Genomic DNA, 20,432 nt, shown 5'->3' with positions numbered 1-20,432 from the left:
ACTGCAATTGTTCTTTTTGATACTAGTGCATCGCATTCATATATATCAAGGGGATTTGTGGATAAGTATAAGTTGCCCACCAAATTTCTTAAGACACCTATGTTAGTAAGCTCGCCAGGAGCGGAGTATATCGCAATAAGAGGATGTTTTCAGATGCCATTGACCATAGGTAGGCATGTTTTCCCCTCAGACCTAATAATTTTGGAGTCACAAGGATTGGATGTAATACTAGGCATGGATTGGCTATCGATGTATGGAGGAAACATCGAATGCTCCAGTAAGTCAATTTTGCTCACCACCCCAGAGGGTAAACGGATTAAGTATGTATCCAGGCATGCGCCAAGGAGGACCCAAGTAAATTCCCTCACGCGAGTTGTTCGGGAAGAAGTGCCTGTAGTGAAGGACTACCCGGATGTATTTCCAGAGGAATTACCAGGCATGCCGCCAGATCGAGATATAGAGTTTTTGATAGAGCTATTGCCAGGCACCGGGCCTATATCAAAGAGACTGTATCGGATGCCCGCAAATGATCTGGAGGAAATTAAGAAGCAGATTAAGGAGTTACTGGAGAAAGGTTATATCCGACCAAGTGCATCACCTTGGGGAGCCCCAGTGCTCTTAGTTGATAAGAAGGATGGATCTTTGAGAATGGTTGTTGATTATCGTGCATTGAATGAAGTAACGATCAAGACCAAGTACCCACTACCGATGATTAATGATTTGTTTGACCAGCTGCAAGGAGCTAAAGTATTCTCCAAGGTCGATCTTCGATCAGGATACCACCAGTTGAAGATCCGAGAACATGATATACATAAGACAGCTTTTACCACAAGGTACGGGCTATATGAGTACACGGTCATGTCTTTTGGATTGACTAATGCCCCTACCTATTTTATGAGTATGATGAACAAGGTGTTCATGGAGTTTTTGGACAAGTTTGTTGTGGTGTTCCTTGATGATATTTTGGTATACTTGAAGAATGAAGAGGAGCATAAGGAGCATTTGCGTTTAGTTCTCGAGAAGCTCAGAGAGCATCAATTATATGCCAAGTTCAGCAAATGTGAGTTTTGGTTGAAAGAAGTGGATTTCTTGGGCATGTTATATCAGGAGAAGGTATAGCAGTAGACCCTACCAAGGTTCAATCTGTGACTGAGTGGTTGGCACCCACCTCAGTAGGAGAGATCCACAGTTTTCTTGGACTCGCAGGATATTACAGGAGATTCATTGAGAATTTTTCCAAAATTGCGAAGCCCATGACGGAGTTATTGAAGAAGGACACCAAGTTTAAGTGGACCAAAGAATGTGAGGCCAGTTTTCAGGAGTTGAAGAAACGTTTGGTCATAGCTCCAGTGCTGATTCTTCCAGACATACGCAAGGACTTCCAAGTGTATTGTGATGCTTCTCGCCTAGGACTTGGAGGTGTACTTATGCAAGACGGAAGAGTTGTTTCATATGCCTCACGACAGCTTCGACCTCATGGGTTGAATTATGCCACGCATGATTTGGAGTTAGCAGCCGTAGTGCATGCGCTCAAGACCTGGAGACCATTTTCTGATTGAAAACCGATGTGATGTGTATACGGATCATAAGAGTTCGAAGTACATTTTCATGCAGAAGGAGCTGAATATCAGGCAGAGGAGATGGTTGGAACTCATAAAATATTATGATATGAAGTTGCATTATCACCCAGGGAAGGCCAATGTCCTAGCAGACGCTTTGAGCCGCAAGAGTTATGTCAATACCCTCGTAAGCGGAGGATTACCGCAGGAGTTAGTTGAAGATCTCAAGGAACTTTGTTTGGAGATAGTTCCAAGAGGTTTTGTTGCAGCAATGGAGATTCAGTCTACGTTATTGGGAAAGATTCGAGAAGCTCAGAAGGATGATAAGGAAATTGCTGAGATAAGAGAGAAGATGAGCAAAGGAAAATCCCAGGGTTTTCGTGAGGATGAGCACAAAACTTTATGGTTTGAAGATCGTATTTATGTGCCCAATAATGTGGAGATCGGAAAGTTAATACTTTAGGAAGCTCATGACTCGCCATACTCGATACACCCCAGAAACAACAACGAGCGTTTCTGGTGGACAGGTATGAAGAAGGATATTGCCGAGTATGTAGCAGTATGTGATGTATGTCAGAGAGTGAAGGCAGAACATCAGAAGCCAGCAAGATTGCTTCAACCTCTGCCGATACCCGAATGGAAGTGGGACAAGCTTGGCAAGGATTTCACACCGGATTACCCGGGACCTGGTCGGGATATGATTCTATCTGGGTAGTAGTTGATCGCTTGACCAAAGTGGCTCAACTTATCCCAGTGAAAACCACATATACAAGCGCGAAGTTGGCCAAGATATATATGACCAGGATCGTATGTCTGCATGGAGTTCTGAGGACCATAGTATCAGATAAAGGGACACAATTTACCTCAAAGTTTTGGAATCAGTTGCACCAGAATTTGGGTACTAGGCTAGAGTTCAGTACAACCTTTCATCTGCAGACAGATGGACAAACCGAGAGAGTCAATCAGATTCTGGAGGACATGTTGAGAGCTCGTGCGCTAGATTATGGATCTAGTTGGGATGATAATTTGCCTTACGCAGAGTTCTCTTACAACAACAGTTATCAGGCTAGTTTGAAGATGGCACCTTTCGAAGCTTTGTATGGAAGGAGGTGCAGGACACCGTTGATGTGGGATGAAGTTGGAGACCGTCATTTGTTTGGACCAGATTTAATCAAGCAGTCTGAAGAGAAGGTTAAGTTGATTCGAGAAAGACTGAAGGTAGCTCAGTCCAGGCAGAAGAGTTACGCCGATACCAAACGCAAGGAGGTAGTCTATGAAATTGGAGACCGAGCATATCTTCGTGTGTCACCACTCCATGGAGTTAAAAGATTTGGAGTTAAGGGAAAGTTAGCCTCGAGATTTGTAGGACCATATCGAGTTTTGGAACGTATGGGAGAAGTTGCCTACAAGTTGGAGTTACCCGAAGGATTGTCAGGAGTTCACGATGTGTTTCACGTTTCCTAGTTGAAGAAGTACCATGCTGAGATGGCCGATATTCCTCTAAGAGATACAGTGCCCCTGGAAGCAATTCAGTTGGAGAGTGATCTGACCTACGAGGGGAAACCAGTCAAAATCCTCGAGTTTGTCAGCCGAGTTACCCGCAGCAAGGTTATCAGGTTTTGCAAAGTTCAGTGGAGCCACCATACCGAGGATGAAGCCACCTGGGAAAGAGAAGAAGACCTACGGAAAGACCACCCACACCTATTTTCTAGCCAACCCGAATCTCAAGGGCGAGATTCATCTTAAGGGGGGTAGGTTTGTAACATCCCAATTTTCAATTTGGATGTTATACATAGGTCATCATATGCATATCATATTTTATTTGCATTTTGGTTGTGATCCTAGAAATCTTAAGAAACTCAAGGACCCAAGGAGAGAGTTGGAGGTTTCATATATTTTCATATTTGAATTTTTTTCAAATTTGAAAAGAGGATCAATTTGGTTTTAATATTTTTCTCTCCAATTATTTTCAATAATAAAAATAAATGAGAGAAGATAATATGACTTCTTCGAAAGAAAGGAATATTGGAGAAGAAATTTTAAAATCAAATTATATATTTTATTCGTATTTTACTTGAACTAGAAAAATATGCATTTTTGAAAATTGCATATCTAGGCCAGAAAAATGTTCACTTTGTTCTAAATATTAGGTTTAGACGGTGAAAATTGTTTCTGGTATTTTTAGGATTTTTTCTAATATTTTTTTAGGATTTTTGTCGGGCGAAAGTTTATTTAAAAAAAATCTTCTTCCCGCCCGACTGGGCCGAAGGCCCAGCTGAGCAGGCCGGCCCGCCTGCGCGCCGCCTTCCTCCCGCGGGAGGAGTCCGCGCCGCCGCCGGAGCTCAAGTCCAAGCCGGACCCCGCCTCCCCGCCGCCTTGGCCCTCCCCCAAGCCGCCTTACCCCCTCGGGCCTTTTTAAGGAGCGCCTCCGCCTCCTCCTGTCCTCACCCCGAGCTGCCGCCACACCACCGCTGCCCAGCTGCCGCAGCGCCGCCATTGCCGCTCGCCGCTCACTGCCGCTGCTGCGCGCCACCGCCGCCACCCCGCGCTTGCGCCTCCGCCTTGCGCCGCCGTCGGATCCCACCGCCCGCCGCCTTGCCGTAGCCCCGCCTCGCCGGATCCCGCCGTCGCCGACCTGCCAGTTTTTTAAGAACCGGTAAAGACCGCCGAACCGTCGCCCCGATTTTTTTTCTAGTTTTTTTGTTAGATCGGTTTTTTAGGGTTCGCTAATTAGTGAATGTTCGCTCGAACGTGTCTGTTAGCGAACGCATTCGTCCGTTTGTCCCTGATAGCGAACGCTCGTTTCTTAGATATTTTCTTTTCTTTTTATTTTCGGCCAGGAACCTATCCGTGATTACTTTATTCACAGATTAGTCCCTGATCTTAAAACCCTCGCAACCTTTCGCTCGTTCATCCAAATCCAGTGAAACCAACGCCAAAATCTTCGTCTTGTTCCCCTCTTTCCAGATAATCAACTTGAACATGGTTTTGACAAATTAAAATTTGGTTGCAAGTTGATTTGAATTCGAACTTCTTTTGACCGTAGTTTGAGTTTTGTAGCTCCGATTCTATTGATTCTTTTTGCAAATCGAAGTTCTTCTCTTGTACTTTCACTTTGGATCTTTTCTCTTGGGATTGTACCCTTTCATCTATTGCTTGAGTGCTTATGTATGCTATTGTTTGTTTACGATAGAGTTTCCGGAGTGCGAAGCGTGCTACTACGAGTCACTAGGGTTTCCAGATCGTCAGCAAGGCAAGTAACACTTCGATCATATCCCTTATTACCCAGTTTTTATGCATTAGTTTCAATCCTCAAAAACATTGCATGAGTAGGATCTGTTAACATGTGGGTTTTGGGAAGTAGTTGTTGAGGTAGTACCTATTGCCCTTTCATTCAAACCTTGGGAGTTACTATGTTAAACTTATTACCTTGCTATGCTATGCTCGTAGACGTGGTTTGGTTTGAGTGATTCATGATAGTTGTGAGAATTATTATAAACTAAGGGTTTACTTAAGGTGACTACTTTAACATAGATCTGGGTGGATTGGTTTGTGGGCACCTGGGGAAATCCAGTGTTGTCCAAAGGAGAATCCCGGGGTATCCGTGTGATTTTCCCTATGGTTCGCCACCCAGACTCAAAGGGATCATTGTGTTTTTCATGCTGGAAACTTCCGTGTGCAGCCACAAGCCATTATGGGCTCTGGCATAGTTGAGTAAGTTGTGAGAATCCTTTCCATGATGGGCTAGCAGATGTAGGGGATTATAGGTGTACCGGCCTATCTATCGGTTTAGGGGGCCTCTTCGGAAAGACTATGTCTTGGTCATCCGTTTCTCAAACATCATGCAGTGCGAGAAATTCAACGGAGGAGATTGAGTCTTGTGGGGAAAAGTGCGCAAACCTCTGCAGAGTGTACAAACTAATTATGATTAGTTGTGTCCCCCGTTATGGACGTCTTGAGTATCTGGTGCTTGAATTACTATGTTGATCTCATCACTTTACTTAATTAACTTGTTGGGTTAATGATTATTAATTTGGGATTGAGACGGGGTTACCATTCTCAATGTTTTTGAACAAACTTTGTAGTCAAATAAAATATATTCCTTTGATGTAGGAAAAAACTAGCTTTTCGCGAAATGATAACCGTAGAGCCTCCACTAGCCAAATATGCATATAGTTATAACGGTTACTTGTTTATTACTCTACAGTGTTATTTTGCCAGCATATTCCATGTGCTGACCTACACAGGCTGCAACGTATTATGTTGCAGAGTTTTCAAATGAAGAGTAAGGTGCGCTAGGTCATTTTCATGCACTCAGCTATGCCGTTGGAGTTGATGGATTCATTTACGTTCGAAGCTTCCGATGTTATCTTATTTAGATGGCCTTCAGCCATACTATTGTAATAAGTTCTCTTTTGAGGCATTCGATGTAATAAGTGTGTGATTGAACTCTGTTATAAATCCTCGAGTACTGTGTGTGTCAGCATTACCGATCCAGGGATGACACTTATGCACAGAGATTTGACCGTTTGAGGTCAGATCGCTACATAATAATACAGCCAAGGGTTGGCTATAAGAAGTTGCCATGTCATATACAGCCAACCTCTTAGCGGGTATGTACAATAATAAGTTTTATATACGTACTAGTTTATCAATAGTTGGCCCACCTTACATCCTCACAAAGTGTCTTGGGTCTCGTGTTGTAGCTGGCTCTACTAACCAAGAGCCCCGCTTCTCTTCTCTTTCCTCGAACTAATAAGCACATATATATTATTCTATTCCTTATAGCCAGACTACCCGAGTGGGAGTAACATAGGTAGTAACATCACACATATCTAGATAAAATAGATGATGTGGCAAGCAATAAATGAAGAAATGGAGGAAAGTGGATATGTGTGATGTTACTACCTATGTTACTCCCATTGTGGGTATAGTCTTACTATAGTATGAGACTACCCACAATGGGAGTAACATAGGTAGTAACATCACACATATATAGATAAAGTAGATGATGTGGCAAGCAATAAATGAAGAAAGAGAGGAAAGTAGTAACATAGCTAGTTACTAGTAATATGAGTAACATCACATGTGCATATCAATGCAAGATGTGTCTATAGCCTAATAAATGAAGTGTTGCATGTTACCACACACATATGTTACTCCCCACTATAGAGGTAGTAACATAGACTAGTAACACATGGGCATGTTACTAGTCTATGTTACTACCCATTGTGGCTAGTCTGAGTAACATCACACATATCAAGGCAAGATGAGTCTATAGCCTAATAAATGAAGTGTTGCATGTTACTACACATACGTTACTCCCCACTATAGAGGTAGTAACATAGACTAGTAACATTCTATGTTACTACCCATTGTGGCTAGTCTTATGTCACTCTATTGTGTACTTACTTGCTCTAATAATGCATAGTATCATAGAGTAGCTAATATCATATGTAGTACTTTATATATATTGTCATGCATGACACATAGTAGCATAACATTTATTATGATACGATTTCATCATATGATACTTAACCCTCTATTTCTTCATTTAGTTAATTCTATGACGGCTCATCAAAATTGCCCAGTTGGCATGCATGATACTAGCTATGATACCCCCTTACTATCAGCCTAGCAAAGGTGTACATATCATTTGTGCGTCACTTTGTGAGTTTTCATCCGTTTGTTTGAGAAGCGGGGAGAAGTTTCAAACATTTCGGCCGCGAGGTGCGGCCACTGGCGTAAGCCTAGTTGGTATTTTAATTACAGAAAATTCAGATGGAGTTTGGACATCATCAAAATTGATGTGTGCCTGTGGTATGCTCTCACGACCCCGTGGAAAAAAATTTGGTAAAGTTTGGCACAAGTTTTGATGACCGCTCCTTCCAAGCCGGAGCATCTCACATGAAGGATCATGGTTTTCCAAAAGGAGACGTGTCAATTCAAACTCCTGTGGCCGGTGACTTCATCGTTTGGCCTCATAAAAATTTCCACGGTACGCAATCACCATTATACCACGGGTTTGATTTTCTGGCGCATTTCAGGTATCGTTAGCTATATTTAAGACATTTTTTGAGATCAACGTGCATTTTGTGCATAAAAATAAAATTACAACCGGAACTACATGTGCTGACGAAAGGGATGAGGATCATTGTTCGATCTGGGAGCATCCAACGGTGCAGACGTACGATCCGTGGGGTTTGGGTTCTGGCCAATCAGAAAGCACGACTCAGATCGTGGGCGGGGTGGCGGGGTTTGGTCGGCACACGACTTTCATCAACGAACCATGTGCTATTCGCAAACCAGATTGCATATTTTTGTTCACACATACTGTAGTGAGATTGATTGAGTGTGCTACCTCTATGATATAATAATAATAATAATAATAATAATAATAATAACAAAAAACAGTTCATATTCATTGCCTGAGCTGACAACATATCAAGGTCAACATATTAACAGTTCTTACATCAACAGAAAACCCGGCATAACTCTCAAATTCAGTACATGTGACAGTTCTAAATTGAACGAATTAAGTTGCAGGGTAGGCATAAAGACTAGTCTTACAGCTTAATTCCCATGTACATGGGGGAACTGGGATCATTAAGTTGACCCTGAATGAACTTGGGGTTTTTGATGATTTTACGCTTCTTCTCTGTTGCACTGGTGCATGATCCCTTGGCTGGCAACTCATCAAATTCATCGTACTCGTCTGATCAGCAACATCGTCGACACCCAGTACCTGTAAGTGCATCTTGTGCCCCTTAGTGATTTTGGTGTATTGAGGACTTATAGGTTAAGGGACTAATGTGTTTATGAGTGTACACAGGTCTATAAGTCTATGAGGAGTTTGATATTTACAGAGAAAGTCGACCCCTAAAAATGAATATCTTTGATTTAAGACTTTGGATTTGTGAAGACTTTCTAAAGACTTTGAAAGTGAAGAAATTGGTGTGACCTGAAGACTTGGTATTCATACGAGGAACATGAAGCGTGAAGACTTTTGTTTTCGTAGTTTCGTTTTTCGCTTTCTTGAGTCATAGGAAACACCGTACTATTAAAGGGGGTCGAGGAAATACTAAGGAAAAATTTCCATGTGATGCTCAACTCAAAATCCTACACCTACCAATCCCTTCGAGTGAAGCCATTGGAAATCTCATACAGTTCAGTCATATTCTTCAGTGATAGAGACGAAGTTCTTCTGGTCTCTAAGGAATTTGTTCTGATTGAGGAGTTAGAAATTCGCCAGTGCGGATTGTCTACACAGTGAGGAACATGATAGCCCTGAGGAATTTGATACTCAAATTTCCGACCGTTCCTGTGCCTTGTGCCAGCTGTCCCAAAATATCTACCCACCTAACGGTCATATCATTGAAGGGCATTTATGTCTTATCATGCCGGGCCGCTCCCTAGGCTATAAATAGCCGCCCCCTACAACCACTAGCTGGTTGGTTGCTCCGAGAGAAACTAACACTTGTCAATTGAGAGCATCCCATCCTCCGAGGACTTTGAGTGAAAATCATCGAGTGAGGAAAATCCAAACCCAAACACCTACAAACCCAAAGTGATTGAGCATCACTGAAGAGATCGATCCTGCGTGGATCCGACGCTTGTTACCTTTGAAGACTGTGCTTCTTCCAGACGGTTAGGCGTCATGGTCTAGAGCATCCAAGAGGAATTGTGGATCGCCAAGTGACCGAGTCTGTGAAGGTTTGAAGTCACCTGAAGACTTACCACGAGTGATTGGGCGAGGTCTGTGTGACCTTAGCTCAAGGAGAATACAGTGAGGACTGTGTGTCCTCAGGTTTAAATACCTAGCCGCTCCAACCAGACGTACAACTGAGACGGCAGTTGGAACTGGTCCACCAAATCATTGTCTTCACCAAGCTTACTGGTTCTATTACCTCAACTCTTTCATTTCCTCATAACTGTGTTGTGCACTTGTTCATATCTGTGTTTGAAGACTTTGACTGAAGACTTTCCCAATTTCCTCAGTTCAAATTCTTCAGTCTGTTTGTCTTCATCCTGTGCTATCCTGTGTTTACGCTTTTTGTACTCTGTGCTCGTCTTCATTTCATCATGATGACTATGCTTGTGTTATGTTATGTTTACTTTTGAGTACTTATTCCGCTGCAAGTAGTTCTTCACTAAGGAATTTCCTCACTCGCAAATTGCTCAGTGAAGAATTCATAAAAATCGCCTATGCACCCCCTCTAGTCGATATAACGCACTTTCAATTGGTATCAGAGCGAGGTACTCCCTTGTTCTGTGTGATTTTGGTTTAACCACCTGGAGTTCTAGTTATGTCGACCACAGGAATGAAGACCGTGTCATGCCCCATCTTTGACGGTCACGAGTATCCCAAGTGGAAGGCCATGATGAAGAAGCGTCTCATGGTGATGAACAGTGAACCATGGACCGTCACTGAGATTGGTCTTACCGATCTGTGCAAGATGACAGAAGCTGATGACATTCGCAAGTTCACCATTCTCAGCCTCACGGCGAAGGACGTCATCTGCTCCTGTCTGTCTCAAAATCAGTTCAGGAACATCATGCATCTCAATCATGCGAAGCTTATCTGGGACCGTCTCTCTGAGGTCTATGAAGGTCATCGAACCCGTCATGATCCTTGGTTTGAGGACTTCAAGGAATTTCTCAAAGCGATGACATTCGAACCAGAATCATCATCTTCTACACCATGCCTTATGGCAAAAGATGCAAAGGTAACTGAATGCTATCTATCTGAATCCAGTGATGATGAATCTGGCGATGAATTTGGACCGAGCTATGTCAAACTTGCTTCCCTTGCCACTAAACAACAAAGAGCTTTGGAAAAAGTTTAATACATGCTAAATAAGAGCGATGATATGTTGGGTGAAGAAATGGATCAGTCGAAAGCCTTGGCTGAAAGTCTTTAGAGACTTCAGTCTAGGTTTGACAACCTTCAAGGTCATCATAACACCCTCCTATCTGATCATGAGAAGCTTTCTTATGAATTTCTTCAAAGAAAGCAAGATCTTGAAAAGCTAAGAGTGAGTTATGGAGATCTTCAGGAGGACCGCGATTCGTTACTTGCTCAACAAATCAGCGCTGCTCAGGAAGAATTTGTTCCTCCATGTCTGAAGTGCATTGAACGTGAATCTGCTAATTCTTCACCTGAATGTTCAAATGCTTCTAATGCTACAAATTCTTCAACTGTCTCTGCTATCACTAATTCCTCATCTGAGGACATTGCTAGTATCACTGATGATGCAGGGCTGAAGGAATTGTACATGATAGGCATGTACAAAAGCCTCAAAGGGCATCAGACTCTTTGTGATGTGCTTAAAAAGCATATCCTCAACAGGAACCCTAGGAAAGAGGGTATTGCCTTTGAGAGAAAAATCAATGCTGATGGAACTTATTGGAAGCCTGAGTAGTACCCCAAAACTTCATGGGTTGCTGCAAAGGGACCTCCAGTAGATCCATCTAATCTATCTGGATTTACATGTGATTCTCCTCATTCTGCTGATGAGTCATTTGACTCCAACTATAAACTGTTCAAAAATTAGAATGGTGAAGTATTTGCTAGATATATTGGCACTGACTGCAGGAACGGTTCCCCTATGGAGAAAATCTGGGTTCCCAAAAGATGCCTTGAAAATCTTCAGGTGAATGTCATCATGACACCACCAGTGAAGAATAGGAACCCTAGATCAAATTCTTCATATGAACCAAATTCTTCATATGGATCCAAGTCCTCATACGGACCAAATTCCTCACGTGGATCAAATTCCTCAAAAGGATCAAAGTCCTCATATGAACATCATCATGCTAACACCTCTGTTTCGCAGGGAAGAGTTAAGGGCTATGAATATGTGCATTATTCTTCAAACCATTATGTTCATAAGTCCTCGAAGAATTTCTCTGCTTATTCATATGCTTATCCTAACTCCTCTTATGTGAAACGAAATGGACTGACTTCTATGCCACCTTTCTCGTATGGAGCTCGCAGAGTGATGAACTCTTCGCCACTCCTTCAGATGTGGGTGGTGAAGAAAAAGAACTAATTTCTTCTGCTGGGTCAGGTCTCCAGACGTGCGTAAAGGTCTGAAGAATTTGTTGGAGACCTGAGATTGCCTGAAAGGACGCAGGCTAATCATGAAGAAATGAACCCTCATTTCTCACGTCCTCACTATGCTCTATCTGTTCTAATGCTTGATGAAATTGATCTGATGAATTGTGATGTCATATTCTTCACTGATGAAGTATATGAGTTCATAAGCTGCACTAATTCATCTGCAGGATGATCAACCCCAAAGCCACTGAGTGGGTCCTTGATAGTGGATGTACAAATCACATGACCGGTGACAAGAATCTATTGATGGATGCTCCCTTATCTCCATCGCATCTGAAGCATATCATCTTCACAGACAAAGGAAAAAGCAAGGTATTGGGTCTAGGTAAGGTTGGGATCACAAGGGATCGACACATGGACAAGGTCATGCTTGTCGAGTCCTTAGGATACAATCGCATGTCGGTCTCAATGCTTTGTGATCTTTATATGGTTGTTGTCTTTGGCAAGTATCGTTGTGTTGTGGTCTTGGAAGCTGACAATTCCAAAGTCTTCAAAGGCTTTAGGAGAGGAGACTTGTATATTGTTGATTTCTCTACAGGACCTCAACCAGCCGTATGCCTACCTGCAAAAGCTTCAGAAGGCTGGCTATGGCATCGACGACTTGTTCACGCAGGCATGAGGAATTTGCACATGCTTGCGAAGAAGAAGCATGTCATTGGCATTGAGAATGTCAAATTCCTCAAGGATCACTTGTGCGGAGCCTGTGAAGCTAGAAAGATGACCAAGGCCAAGCATCCAGCAAAGACTACTACTCGACCATTTGAATTGCTTCACATGGATCTTTTTGGTCCTAATCATTATTCTGCAGTTTCAAATGATGCATCTCAATATGGCTTTGTTATTGTTGATGATTACTCTCATTACACATGGGTGCATATTGTCACTTACAAACATGAAGTGCAGGAAGTCTTCAAACGATTTTCTTCGAGTGCTTCAACCAACTTTGATAGAGGCAAAGGTGTCCCGATGTTTCGATGAGATAGCAATCGTTTTCTGTGGGAGTCGACTTTGACGATCCGACTACGAACGTGCCTAGACGTCGCGCCTTGGCAATCGCTAAACCAACTTCCGAGGGGTTATTGACCACGCCGGAGCACGATCAACCTGACCAGGAGGGTCTATTTCCTGTGAGCAAATGAAGAACAAGCAAGAAACTGAGATTGCAATCTGGATATTGCGAATAAAAGAGGAAAGCTTTATTAATGAAGGTGGGGTTCTGTGACGCCTTTGTCTGGTCAAAATCTGCACACTAGAAACATGTTGAGCAACTAAACATTCATACCTGTCAGCATCTTCAGCAGCCATGTATTGCGTCTCATGATCAAAATCATCTCCACCGTGTTCTTCATATGTACTAAGAGCCAAAGTCTCCTCATCATAGTCACTAGCGGACTCATACCCACCATCCTCAGTAGCAATCATCACACGCTGAGATTTGCATTCTCTCGCAAAATGTCCTCTTCCCTTACAATGACGACAAATAATATCACTTGTGTGCCCTATTGACGCCATGGAAGAAGAAGAGCTCTGTGCAGGCCCGGCAGGTGTGCTCTTGGCAGATAGTGGTGGTTGTGCCTGCTTTCTTGTATCACGGTTGGAGGTGGCACCTGAAGGAGGTGATGGTGCAGTGGAAGTAGATGATGCACGTGGTGTCCATGATGAAGGTCGACCTGCAGAAAAGTTAGTTCGCGCCAATGCTTGTCGATCCTGCACTTCACGTTCAGCTTTACAAGCAAGATGGAATAAACGAGTGATATTATTATGATCCTTATACTCTAGAATGGTCTGAATCTCTCTATTTAATCCACCCATAAAACGTGCAAGCATAGCTTCATTCTCCTCAACAATACCACATCAAATCAAGCCAGTTTGTAATTCCTGATAATATTCTTCTACAGAATTTTTTCCTTGTCTTAAGCGCTGCAATTTTTGAAGTAATTCACATTGATAATATGGTGGAACCCAACGAGTACGCATATCAGTTTTCAAAGCAGCCCAAGTAGCTGGAACAGGATGTAATCTACAATGTTCAGACCACCAAACACATGCAAAGCTAGTGAAAGCACAAACAGCAGCAGGAACACGTCTCTCCTCAGGATATTGTAAACATGTAAATCGTTGTTCAGTTTCTAACTCCCAAGTAAGATATATATCAGGAACATATCTACCCTCAAATGGTGGAATATTCAATTTCAGTGTAGGGAGATGGTCATGATCTCGTACCTGAGGGGGAGCCCTAACATTGCCATTATTTGCATGTAGACGACCTGGTGGTTGTGGTGTTGGTGGTTGCACGTAGTTCTGATTTTGATCAACCTCATCCTCGTAATCTCCCGCATAATCATCCTCCTCCACATCAGCAGCAGGAGCCATAGAAGTATCAACAGCAGCACCAGCAGTTTGGCCAGGCTGAAGAGGGACACGACTCGGTCGGCGGAGGGCTGTTTCCTGACATGGAGGTAGTCGTCGTCGTCGTTGTTGTTGTTGTTGTTGTTGTTGTTGCAGAGGTGCGGCAGGTGCAGCCGGTGGTGGAAGACGCGCAAGCAGTTCATTAAATCTGTTATCGAGCTTTGTTTCGAACATCTTCTCAAGGCCAGTGATTTTCTCCATGGCCTCTTCAAAATTGTTCAGCACATCTTGCACCTGTTCAGTCATCATTTCCTGAAACTTATCATGAAGCTCCTTGTTCGTTAAGTTCTCCCAGTCAATCTCGTCGGCTTGTGATCCTGGCATGGTTAGCAGCAATAGAAACACACAAGGATATGATCCTATAGACTACTAACAAGTGGTGGTGGTGGGTGTCACAAATCCGTCAAGCAAATCTCAAATTCTTACCAGTTCTTACCCAGCAGCAGGCGGTGATCGGCAACCGATGTAGTCAAAACTCTCAAAGCTTGGATAGAGCGATTACCAGGGAGAGTCAAATGCATGATGTAGATGTATGTGGAGCTGGGAAGGCTTATAATATGGTAGCAAAAGGTCAGCAATAATCAATTCAGAGATGCAAAGTTGAATAAACGCTCAACGACGGTACTGTGCTGGTCCTAGGCTAGACCGTACTAGAGACGCGAGCCTAGAACACTAACAAAATCACGGCGCTGCACGTAAACAAGGGAGGACCACACTCTGAATTTTTTTCTTTTTTCACTTTTTTTGCACTTTTTTTCCTCTCTTTTTTGCTTCGCAACAATTTTTTTTGAAAAAGTCTACAAATGTCCTAAAAACTGCCTAGCCAGAATTTTCCAGACTTAGTTTTTTTGAAACTGGAACTATTTTTCTTCTGCGGATGGCTCGGAAGTTGGGGAGTCCTACTCTGTCACGACTCGGAGTATCACGTGATCTGGAAATCGAGAACAAAGCAATAATTACTGGACTCGGACTAGGACTGGTGGCGGAGATGAATCTGGTGGAAACTCGGACTGGTGGCGGATATTTGCAGGGTGATGGAACACGGACTGGTGGCGAATCTGTGATGGAGGTGGACTCAGATTAGCGTGATGGCGGTGGATATGTGGTATATGGTAGCGGCGATGACGATGGTGGTATATGGCAGCGGTGATGACGATGGTGGTATATGGCAGCGGTGATGATGATGGTGGTATATGGCAACGGTGATGACAATGGTGGTATATGGCAGCGGTGATGACGATGGTGCGGCGGCGGCGTGACAACTTGTGAACAGAACTCGAAACTCTAAAGTACTAGACGCTAGGACCAGCAACTTGACACGACGATGCAACCGCAAATTCAACAAAGAAATACAGAAAAGATTATGCAAAGGCTCAGATTGGTTCGGATAAGATGAACTAACCCTAATATTTTCTTTGGCTTTTTCGTGGACTATAGGTATGAAGAACAGACTCGATCTAAACTACGAAAAACTGTAAAATCTCAGCGAGCAACCTGGAAATCTGATACCACTTGATAGAGGCAAAGGTTTCCCGATGTTTCGATGAGATGGCAATCATTTTCTGTGGGAGTCAACTTTGACGATCCAACTACGAACGTGCGTAGACGTCGCGCCTTGGCAATCGCAAAACCAACTTCCGAGGGGTTATTGACCACGCCGGAGCACGATCAACCTGACCACGAGGGTCTATTTCCTGCGAGCAAACGAAGAACAAGCAAGAAACTGAGATTGCAATCTGGATATTGCGAATAAAAGAGGAAAGCTTTATTAATGAAGGTGGGGTTCTGTGACGCCTTTGTCTGGTCGTTGAACACAAACGAAGTACGCGAAGTTGCAACTATGGCGAACTTTTAATCTAAACAAAACCCAAAGTCTAAACGATGCCCTAGGGGCTGTATATATGGAGGAAGAGGGGGGGGGGATTTCGTGGCCCTTGGAGGAGGGGTCTGAAACCCACCCTAACTCTTGTTTCCCCACACATACAGACTCTAAAAACAGCCTATATTGAAGTATTTCGAAATTACATGGGCCTGGCCCAAAAATAAGGTGACGCAACACCTAGAATAGCCTCTCGGCGAAAATTATGAAGTGGCATCTTGTATATTTCGTCCAAGGCTTCATGCACTCATTATGGTGGCTTCAAAGTCCTGAAATCATCACTTGAAACTCTGTTCTTGTCTCCCTTGCGCATGCCATCAACTCCATGCTTGTTCTTGCTCCAATGTTCATCCTTCTCCAAGCTAGGCCCTTCATTTGTAAGCAAAACAAATGTATCCAATTTAGGCAGCATCATATTCTCATGAACATTAGAATCTTTCCCAAGAAACGAAAGTACCTGGTAATTTAATTGGTGTGCGCGAGCTCTAGTAATCGGTCGAGTATGTATAGTAGCAAGGGTTGTGGGTGTAACAATGGTATTGGTGTCCTCATCAAACTTTGGTGTGAAGATCAAGCACATCAGAAGTGATAATGGAACTGAGTTCAAGAATTCTGGTCTTGATGACTATCTTGATGAACTCGGTATTACTCATGAGTTATCTGCTCCTTATACTCCTCAGCAGAATGGCGTCATGGAGCGCAAGAACGGGACTCTTGCTAAGATGGCTCACACTATGCTTGATGAATACAAGACGCCTCGTTGTTTCTGGATTGAGGCAATTGATACTGCGTGCCACATCATCAACAGAGTATATCTTCACAAATTCTTCAAGAAGACTGCCTATGAACTCTCACTGACAAGAAACCCAATGTGAGTTATTTCAAAGTCTTCGGTGCTAAATGTTGGATTAGAGATCCTCATCACAACTCAAAATTTGCACCGAAAGCACATGAAGGTTTTATGCTTGGTTACGAAAAGGACTCGCACACCTACAGAGTCTTCAACAACGTTCTTCACAAGGTTGTTGAAACTGTAGATGTGCGGTTCGATGAAACTAATGGCTCACAAAGAGAGCACCTACCTTCTGTGATAGATGAACCAGCACCTGAGGAAACTATCAAGTTCAAGGCTACTGAGGATGTCATCCCTACCGAAGAATCTGCTGAAGAATTCATTCCAGAACGTGAAGAACGTCGAGCTGATGCACCTGAAGAAAATGGTGCCGAAGAAAATGCTGATCAAATTCCTCGACGACAACCAGCTCAACCTCGCATTGCAAACGAAGTGCAAATTGAGAAAATCATCGACGACATTGAAGCACCAGGTCCTCTCACATGCTCAAGAGCTTCACATTTGTTTAACTTTTATGGGCACTTTGCTTTTGTCTTTGTCATAGAGCCCACTAAGGTAGATGAAGCATTTCTGGAGCCTGAGTGGATTCAAGCTATGCAAGAAGAATTACATCAGTTCGATCTCAACAACGTCTAGGAACTGGTCAAACGTCCAGATCCTCGCAAGCACAATATCATTGGCACAAAGTGGATCTACCGCAACAAGCAAGATGAAAATGGCCTTGTGGTGAGGAATAAGGCACGGCTTGTACCTCAAGGCTACACACAGGTTTTGAAGATCCAAAGCATCCTGACAAAGTCTTCAGACTCAATAAGGCCCTCTATGGCCTCAAGCAGGCCCCTCGGTATGGTATGATACTTTGAAGGAATTCCTCATGAAGAAAGGCTTCAAACCCGGTTCGATTGACCCTACTCTTTTCACTAAATCTTATGATGGTGAATTGTTTGTGTGCCAAATTTATGTTGATGATATTATCTTTGGCTGTACTGACCAACGTTACAGTTATGAATTTGCCTATATGATGAGTGAAGAATATCAAATGTCTATGATGGGAGAATTGAAATTCTTCTTAGGTCTTCAAATTCGTCAACAACGCAATGGCATATTCATATCTCAGGATAAGTACCTCAAGGATGTACTGAGGAAATTCGGCATGCAAGATTGCAAAGGGGTCAAAATTCTAATGCCCACAAATGGCCATCTATGCACTGATGAAAATGGTATTGACTTCGATCAAAAGGTATACTGCTCCATGATTGGTTCTCTATTGAACTTATGTGCATCTAGGCCAAATATTATGCTTAGTGCATGTGTGCCCGATTTCAAGCTACACCGAAGGAATCACACCATAAGGCTGTGAAGCATATTCTTCGATATCTAGCTCACACACCAACACTTAGATTATGGTACCCCAAGGGCTCGGCTTTTGATCTCATTGGATAATCAGACTCTGACTATGCTGGTGATCGTGTGGACTGCAAGTCAACATCAGGCACATGCCATTTCCTCGGACGATCTTTGGTCTGTTGGTCCTCGAAGAAACAGAACTCCGTGTCACTGTCTACTACTGAAGCTGAGTATATTGCTGCTGGTTCTTGCTGTGCTCAATTACTATGGATGAAGCAAACTCTCAAGGACTACGACATCAACATGAAGAATGTGCCTCTCTACTGTGAAAATGAGAGTGCAATCAAGATTGCTCACAATCCAGTTCAGCACTCGAAGACAAAGCACATTCAGATTCGTCATCATTTTCTTCGTGATCATGTGTTGAAGGGTGACATTTCTATTGAGCATGTGAAGACTGAAGAACAGCTAGCCGATATCTTCACAAAGCCCTTGGATGAGAAGAGATTTAGCAAGTTGCGGTGTGAGCTAAATATCTTAGAATCTTCGAATGTTCTTTGAAAAGGACACTCATCCTAATACTTATGCAAAATTGATGACTTAGATGTGCAACACATGAAGAAAAGTTTTTCTTCAATCAATGAATAATAACACTCTAAGTGTGAAGAAATTAACGAAGAATTTGATTCTCAGAGCCCTACGACAATTGTACGCGGTGTCTTAAATCATCATTCTTATATGGTGGGTCACGCCACCACCAAAAGTTGAAAATCTTCAATTTGAGTTTTTCCTCAGTTTTGAAATTCCTCAGTTGTTCATTTTCTTCAACTTAGCATTGTCTTCACCTTTTCCGTCGTTTTTCTTCATTGGCTATATATATACGAGTTTATGTCCTCTACAGCATTCACTTATTGCTAATTCTTCAAGTTGCTTTTTCTGCTAAGTGAATGTGATCGGACCCTTCCCCCTCTATGCTAAACTCAACCCATTCTATTCACAAATTCTTCATGTGCGTTCTATTTGAATCTCGTTCAAAATCTTCACTGTGTCCTTGTCAGCTGAAGAATTTGCGAACGCAACGTTAAAACTTATCTTATCCAAAAGTTTCGTTTTTGCCGCTCAAAACGTTCCACATCCCACGATAATACTTATCTATTCACCCACGATCTCACACGATCTCCACTTCTCAATACGTGGGTGACACATGTCAAGCGAATGAGAAGGGTCAGGGGCACGTTCGTCCAATTTCTTCAGGCGAACAGTTTTTCACTCCTACTATAAATATCCCTCGCCTTCTTCACTTCACTTTTACTCCGCTCGACCTCTCTCCAGCTCGAGCTTCTTAAACCCTAGCGTCACCGCTACTTCATCATCGCCGGTGAGGAAGAGCTTCATTGCCTCAACATCGTCGCCGTCGTACTCGCGCCGGCCGCGGATTTCTTCACTCCGCCGCCGCCGTAGCTGTCTTCCTCTGCCGAGTTAGGGCGTGGAAGATCTAAACTGACGAACTTTACATCTACACTTCCCAGTTCGTCGTGTTCTTCGTCCAGGGTAATTAAAAGTTACTTTTACTGCCCTCTTTGATTTGAATGTTTTCTACAAAATCTTCAAAGGTGTTTTATTCTTCAAATCCTCACACACTAAACACCTCACATGTCATCTGTTCTTGATTCATTTCTCTAAGCTACATTTTTCTTCAAGATTCCTCAATTGTGTGGATTCTCAATCTATACAACTCTGGAACCTAAGACAAAGAACGCTTAGTGAAATTCTTCAAGACTCATCTGGTCAAATTCCTCAAACTTGTACATTTCACAAAACCTTCTGAGAACGCATATGACCACTCCAAATTCCTCGCAACTATACTCTGTTCACAGGTACTCATGTCAGCTGCCGAATCACTAGGTTCTCATCAACTTAATTCATTTGCAGCGTTCCTCGAAGAAAAGTTGCATACATCTTCAGAGAATTCAATTGTCCAAATTCCTCAGCTGAAGAAAATGGCTGATGGAAAGAAGCCACAAAAGGGAGGAAAGAGGCCTGAGGTCAACACAGCGTTTGAGATCCCTGATGATATATACAAAGAATACTGCACTCTTGATGAGGCCAAGTTTGGCAAGGAGGACAAAAATTAGCACAAGGTGCGCATACAACGGATAGAGAGGAGATGGGCAAGAGAATGGAGGGAGTACAGGTATGTTACTCCCAAGTACATGAAGAAATTCGCTCTCAATCCTCCATGCCCAAGACCTCCATTGGCACCTG

Source organism: Triticum aestivum, chromosome 6D, assembly GCF_018294505.1.
Source record: "Triticum aestivum cultivar Chinese Spring chromosome 6D, IWGSC CS RefSeq v2.1, whole genome shotgun sequence".
NCBI lineage: Eukaryota > Viridiplantae > Streptophyta > Magnoliopsida > Poales > Poaceae > Triticum > Triticum aestivum.
The sequence above is the reverse complement of the archived record's forward strand: the minus strand, read 5'-3'. Positions refer to the sequence as shown.